The following is a 6,937-nucleotide window of genomic DNA, read 5'->3' on the forward strand; positions in this document are numbered from 1 at the left end:
AGCTGATGCAAATACTTGCAAATATTGTGCAAATGTAGAATTTCTTTCTTTTGTTGAAACTAACAAGAAATATATCTTTATAAAGGTTCTGAACATTTTTCCTCATTACATATGAATCATTAATCGTACAAAATGAATGCAACATCACTTTCTCTTCCCCAGAATGATGTGCTTTGTGATGATGCTTATTATCATAAATCTTTCTAAAAGAGCGCCTAATAGCACCTAACATCTTACATATCAGTAAGTAAAATTCAGAGTGTGTATGCCTTTTCCACCCACCAATCAATTTTACAAGGAAAATTTAAAATACAAGCATGTAAAAATAATTATCTACAAACACTAAGCCAAAATTCAATTTCTCTTCTTTTTCTCCTAAATAGGATTCCATTGTTTCTTTTTTCCCTTCACAAATGTGATTGGAGTTAAGTACTCAATAATATTTCTTTTACTCTAATAAAACTATTTTCATAATTATTTAGTAATAATTAAAATTATTATTAATAATAATTATTTATAATTATTTTGTTCACATTCATGGTGGATATCAACATTAAATAAGTGGTCAAAGACTTTAATTTTGAATTCTAAGATCATTTTGTCATTTTATAATGGATTGAGAAATTTTTGCTTTTTTGAGGGGACATAACTGAAGTGCTCAAAAGTGCTCAAGGGTTATTCTTGACTCTACAACCAGAAATAACTTCTGAAGGGAAAGGGGATCATATAGGATGCTTGGGATGGAAGCTGGGTTGGCCTCATGCAAGGTGAATACCCTAGTTTTTGTACTATCACTTGGGCCCCATTGTACTGAGAATTTTTAGTGCAACTTTTGTTGTTATTTTAAACCCTTAAATATTGGCATGTTGTAACATTTTACACCTAAAACATTAGCATTTATACTCTTGCAAATGGTTTGCTCAAGAAAGAGACAATAATAATATATAAATTGACCAGTTTTTATGCATATTGACAGGATGCTATATCCTATATTAATTTTTAAGTTTGAATTTCTCATAGTCAACATCTATTCAGTTTCTATCTGCTCACTCCCAAGGTGAAAGTGGACTGAAAATAATTGTGTGAAATGCTAGATAGTAACACAATATGAATCTATTTCAGGGAGAATGGGTTGCATGGGTGGAGAAATATGAAACAATGAAACCACACACAAGTATGTAGGATCAACACATTTTCTGGTAGAAGTGCAACAAGTTTAATCTTTAAGCAGGGGGTTTTATAAAGGGTAAAGTCAGTCATAGGTATCTAGAAGAATGTTTACAATCACAAAGCAAAGTTTAACAGCAAACAAAACTTAAGCTATGGGTGTGATTAGTAAGAATTCTGAGTTACAAGGAAGAAGGCAGCTCTTTGCAAGCTAACTTCAAATGCAAAGTAAAAGATATTAAGAAGTAGAAAAATCTAGGAACATGGTCTTCACTGACCTGGGCTCTATTGTTTTAGAGATCAGGTAAAGGAAGGAGCCAAATCTCCCAAGGTGTGGCTCCATTTTCTGAGAAGAATCAATAGCCCAGAATCTGTATTCTGGCTATGTCAGAAATTACCAGAAATTGAAGCTACAAGGCCATATTTGAAAAAGGGAAAAAATATTGTCTTTGCTTTTAGATGCTAAATATTATACAAAAAAGGGGTTCTCTTAGTAATCTTTGATACTGGAATTCTGAGCCAAATTATTTGATAGAGGCCATAATTTTGCTTGAGATTTTACAAAGGAGAGATAGCCAAATAATGACAGAAAATGTAATACCCAGCATGGATTTATCTTTTGGGGAATTCCTCAACTATCCACTCAGGGGAAGAGGCATCCACAGCAGGCCTTTTGAGGAATCCCGTGGGGGTTATATTTCAGCTCTCCACACCAGGGATATCTTGAGATACATCTGGTGTGCCTTTTGAGTTCCCCTAAGTTTATGCATGCCGTAGCAATAATATGTAAGAGATTGGCTTATATAACAGAGAGGGCATTGGCCTTTGTATGTTGCAGACCTGGTTTGATTCCCAGGACCCCAAATGGAAACTGAAGCACCAGGAAATGTGACTGAAGAGTACAGAGTATGAAGAAATTATATATATATATATATGTATATATATGTATATATACATATATATATATTGATTGGATGTGGTCAAAAATTCAAAAGAAATAAAACAAATTTCGCCAAAAAGAATATTTAAATGACCTGACTGATTTTTGTTTATTTTACAATTATTGTACCATATTTTGAGGTCTTTAGAAATGAATTTCCTCATTCAGAATCTGTATTTTGATATACCCAATTAAGTTCAACATATTTTAGGCAACACATAATTTCTAAGGCACATTAAAATTATTTAAGGCACAATATGGAAGCAATTTCAATCCCTCTGGCATCTATTGATTTCTGTGGCTGTTACTTTATGAACTTGAATTATATTAAAGTCATCATAAAGAGTTGAAAGAGTCAGCCTTAAAATTTTGTATAATTGAGAAAATTAAACCATGATAATTATTATGTCCTGTACCGATGAAAAAGAATTATGAATAGAAAGTTATTCTAAAAAATTAAATACTTAGTGATGATTATAACAATAGTAATAATTTGCAGTTTCTGCAGCTGTGACCTCAGTAGTCTTTTCAATTGTCACTCTATTGCTCAACCAGTCCAAATCATTACTTGGAAAGAAGGTTTTTATAGTTCCATTTTATAAATGAACAAAATGAATCTCAGGGGAGCTATGTGGTCAGTTTTTAACATCCTGCCAAATTGGGGTGCAGGGTGAACTTAAAATTCAGAATTGACTATATTAAAGCAAAGCTCTTTGCCAAATATTTTAATTAGTTGCAATAATTTCTATTGAAATATCTAGGCACATTATTCAGTTTTTCTACAGTCACTCTGACTATATATATTCATGTATGTATTTAATGTACTAGATTATAGTAGTCTCTAAGTTAGCAATTCAGAGTTTCATATCTCAAAATAATTTTTTGTATTTTTATTAACAACTAATTTTATGAAAAATATATCAACTTTGATATTATATTACCACTTCTAATGTTTAATTTTTACTATACAGGACAAGTATAATAGTATGTAAACTTGAATTTAAAGTACTCAATTATAGTTTACATTTTCAAAAAAATATTTAAGTTATCAGAAAATCTAATTGTCTGAATTAACCCTAAAGATATTCTATGGCACAATGTTAATCAACTAAACTTTGCTTAGACTATATTTTATCTTTTGTAAAAATGGAAAACAAAAACAATATAATACAAATAAATACTACATATGCCAATGTATATGTTATATCTATATGCATATAGATACATTTATTACATGCATACACTACATTCAAATTTTGGAAATTGTAAAATCCTATAGTTTATCATTGCACACCTTAACCCAGTCTTACAATATTTGTATAAATTATATATATAATATTAAAATAGTTGATTGACTTATTATTTTAAGATATCTTGTTATAAGATCATACTCCTCTAGTTAGTTGAAAATATAAATTCGGGTCTGCAGAAATAACACAGCAGTAGGACATTTGCCTTGCATGCAGCAGATTCAGGACGAATGGTCGTTTGAATACCAGCATCCCATATGGTCCCCTGAGCCTGCCAGGAGCGATTTCTGAGTGCAGAGCCAGTAGTAACCCCTGACTGTCACCGGGTGCGACCCCCAAAATACAATATATATCTATATATATAGTTTAAAAATATTTCATATTTAATCATTAAGTTAATTAATATATTAAACATCAAGTTTAAAATTGATATTCAACAACACAGCGATAACTAACGTGAAAAAGAAAAATCCTGAAAGTAATAAAACTTTAAATTTTGAAACATTATAAAGAAATGATAAAGTGTCATAACTGTATGATACTAGGTGGTAATAACCAAACACCAACATATAAGCAAATCATCATCACATGAAGAGTAAATGCTATTACATGTGCTTTCAGTTCCTACTCTTGGACATGATATTTATTTATTTATTTTTAATTTATCTTTATTTAATCACCATGATTACACACATGTTTGTAGTTAGATTTTAGTTATAAGCTATTTAAATAGCAACAGTATATTGAGGTCAGCCTGGTGAGAGCAATTGCCATTATCACAAATCAGTGGGGCAAGGAATAAAAAGAGTAAAATTGTATCTTTGATTTTATTTCTGTGCTGTGACAAACTGAAAGCTGGTTTTTGGGTTTATTTGCAATTATTTAAGCCTCAGCTGTTGGCTAACCCTTTCAATGTTCTTAACGTGTCAGCAATGACAGAGGGTGGGGGGATATCGATAAAACTTCTAAAAATAGGGCATATCTCTACAACTTTATTGAGTCTACCTGGTGAGGTAGGTGTATGGAGGTCAAAGAGTTAGCTCAAAGGGCTGGAGAAAACTCTTCATAGGCTGGAAGCCTGAGTTGGATTGCTAAGCACAGGTTCTCTAATAACTCTCCAGAATAACACCCCTTACTCTACCCCCCCACACACACAATAATAAAATATTGTTCCTGGGAAGACATATCATCTAAAATTTCATACTTCACTGTATTTACAGCATTCTCCATTCCTCTAATGTAAGCTTCGTAAAATGTTCAAATTATATCTTTCTTCCAATTTCAGTTTTATTCTTCATAAAATTATTTGTGTGAAAACTTCTATGTAAGACATATGATCTTAATATCTAATTTTAGATATTCTGAAGCCTTGAAGCAAAATTTCCAGTAGTCATTGGTGCATTATTATTTTCATAATTCAGTGAGAACATTTAAAATATCAATGCTTAATAAAATTTACAATATATAAGGTTTTTCATGCTATGTCATCCTGTCTACACTTTTTTTTGTAAAATTTGATATTTTTAAAATAAGACTCTTGTAAATTGTGGATTTTATTTGGAACTTCTTGATGAAAATAATTTTTTAAAAATCATCTAAACTTAGGGGCCGGTGAGGTGGTGCTAGAAGTAAGGTGTCTGCCTTGCAAGTACTAGCCAAAGAAGGACCGTAGTTCAATCCCCCGGCGTTCCATATGGTCCCCCCAAGCCAGAGAAAATTTCTGAGTGTTTAGCCAGGAGTATCTCCTGAGCATCAAACGGGTGTGGCCCAAAAACCAAAAAAAATTATCTAAACTTAGAAAATTATTAAAATTTGTAAATACACATATTTATAGATACAAGTTCCAAATACAGTAAAAATTATAATTTTAAGAGGTAAAGTTTCACTCTCTTGTTACATTTTTAAATTAGTTATTTTTGAAACTATTATAATTACTCAAAGGCAAGCAACAATGTGTAAATTTAAATTTTTCTCTTTTCTAAATATTATTTTTAATTATATTTTCATCTCTGTAGGTCTGTGATCTGTGCTAATAAAATATTATCTTCAGTGATCGCTTCAGCAGCATATATACTAAAATTGGAACAATACAGAGAAGAGTAGCATGATCCTGTGCAATGATGACATGCAAATTTGTAAAGTGTTCCATATTTTTAAAAAATAAATAAATAATATATTTTCTTTAATATTTACATTTGTGTTATCCTCACAGATAATAACAAACTACCTGGTAGCCCATATAAACCATGTTTATCTCTTTAAATTTTATAGAGAATAAAATCTAGCTTTAGCCATATTTTCGTCAAACCCTGTATTATAATAGTAATATATTCCTTAAATAAATTAATCTTTTCTTGGGGGGGTTTGGATTTTGGGTCACACCCGGTGACGCTCAAGGGTTATTCCTGGCTATGTGCTCAGAAATCCCTCTTGGCTTGGGGGACCATATGGGACGCCGGGGGATTCAACAGTGGTCTGTCCTAAGCTAGCACTTGCAAAGCTGACTCTTTACAGCTTGCGCCACTGCTCCAACCCCAGATACATCATTTTAAATGCTCTGATAGTTAGCCTACCTAGTAGATTATTTAAAGAGAGATTTTTAATTCTTCTGTATTTAAAATAATAGACTATTTTACTACAACACAATTTTAATTTCTACTTATTTTACTCCATTGAAATAAATGGAGTTATTAGCCTAGTAACTCTGGGCTAAAACCAACCTCTTAAAAAGTTGATTTTTTCATTTTTGTTTTTGTTTAATTCCCACAGTTTTATAGTTTGTGGAGATTGAAAAGCCTTATGCACTCAATGAAATGAAAGCTCTCTGCTCAGAGCTGGAAAGAAGGATTTAAAGATAACTTCTCTCAAAGAAGTTCAGTTTACAATAGGAAAAATAAACCACAAATATAAAATGTCAACTTAGAAGAAAGTCACTCTTACTCCTCACGTTAGCCATTTTTACACTAGCTTGCTCTAACCCGAGTCTTAGGAAAATCAGAGATAAAATAAGATATTTATTGTAAGTTTTCACTGTTGTTATAAGTACTGTACTATTATAAATACATTAGTAAACAATAGACATAGTTTTTTAAAACGTTTAAAAATAATGATCAAGGTTTGGACCTCAAAGGTGTCTTCGATAATTTTATACCATTGGCAAAGGCAACAAAATCCAAATTAAACAAATGGGACTACATCAGATTTAAGAGTTTTTTGCATTGCAAAGAAAAATGGGCAGAGACTAAAAGATAAATGAAGCGGAAAATAATACACTCATTCAACACTTCAGATAAGGCCTTACTCAGGATATATAAAGTATGAACAGAGATAAAAAAAAAACAAGTTAAAATAACCTATAAAAATGAGAAAGGGAAATGAACAGACACCTCTCAAAGGAAGACAAGAGATTACTAATAAGCACATGAAAAAGTATTCAGCATCACTTATCATCGGGGAAATCCAAATCAAGACAACAATGAGATATTATCTCACACCATTGAAAAAGGCACACAGCTTAGGGGCGGAGAGATAGCAGAGCAGTAGGGTGTTTGTCTGCCTTGCATGCTGTCGACCCAGGATG

General features: G+C 31.7%; 1 non-coding gene across 1 annotated transcript; it reads left to right on the forward strand.

The window, feature by feature from the left end:
- The first annotated feature begins 5,406 nt into the window (after positions 1–5,406).
- Positions 5,407–5,512, forward strand: LOC126017127 (U6 spliceosomal RNA). Its single transcript, XR_007498797.1, has one exon. It is a non-coding gene; the product is annotated as a U6 spliceosomal RNA (small nuclear RNA).
- The last annotated feature ends 1,425 nt before the right edge of the window (positions 5,513–6,937 follow it).

The sequence above is a fragment of the Suncus etruscus genome, chromosome 8 (assembly GCF_024139225.1).
Source record: "Suncus etruscus isolate mSunEtr1 chromosome 8, mSunEtr1.pri.cur, whole genome shotgun sequence".
Taxonomy (NCBI): Eukaryota; Metazoa; Chordata; class Mammalia; order Eulipotyphla; family Soricidae; genus Suncus; species Suncus etruscus.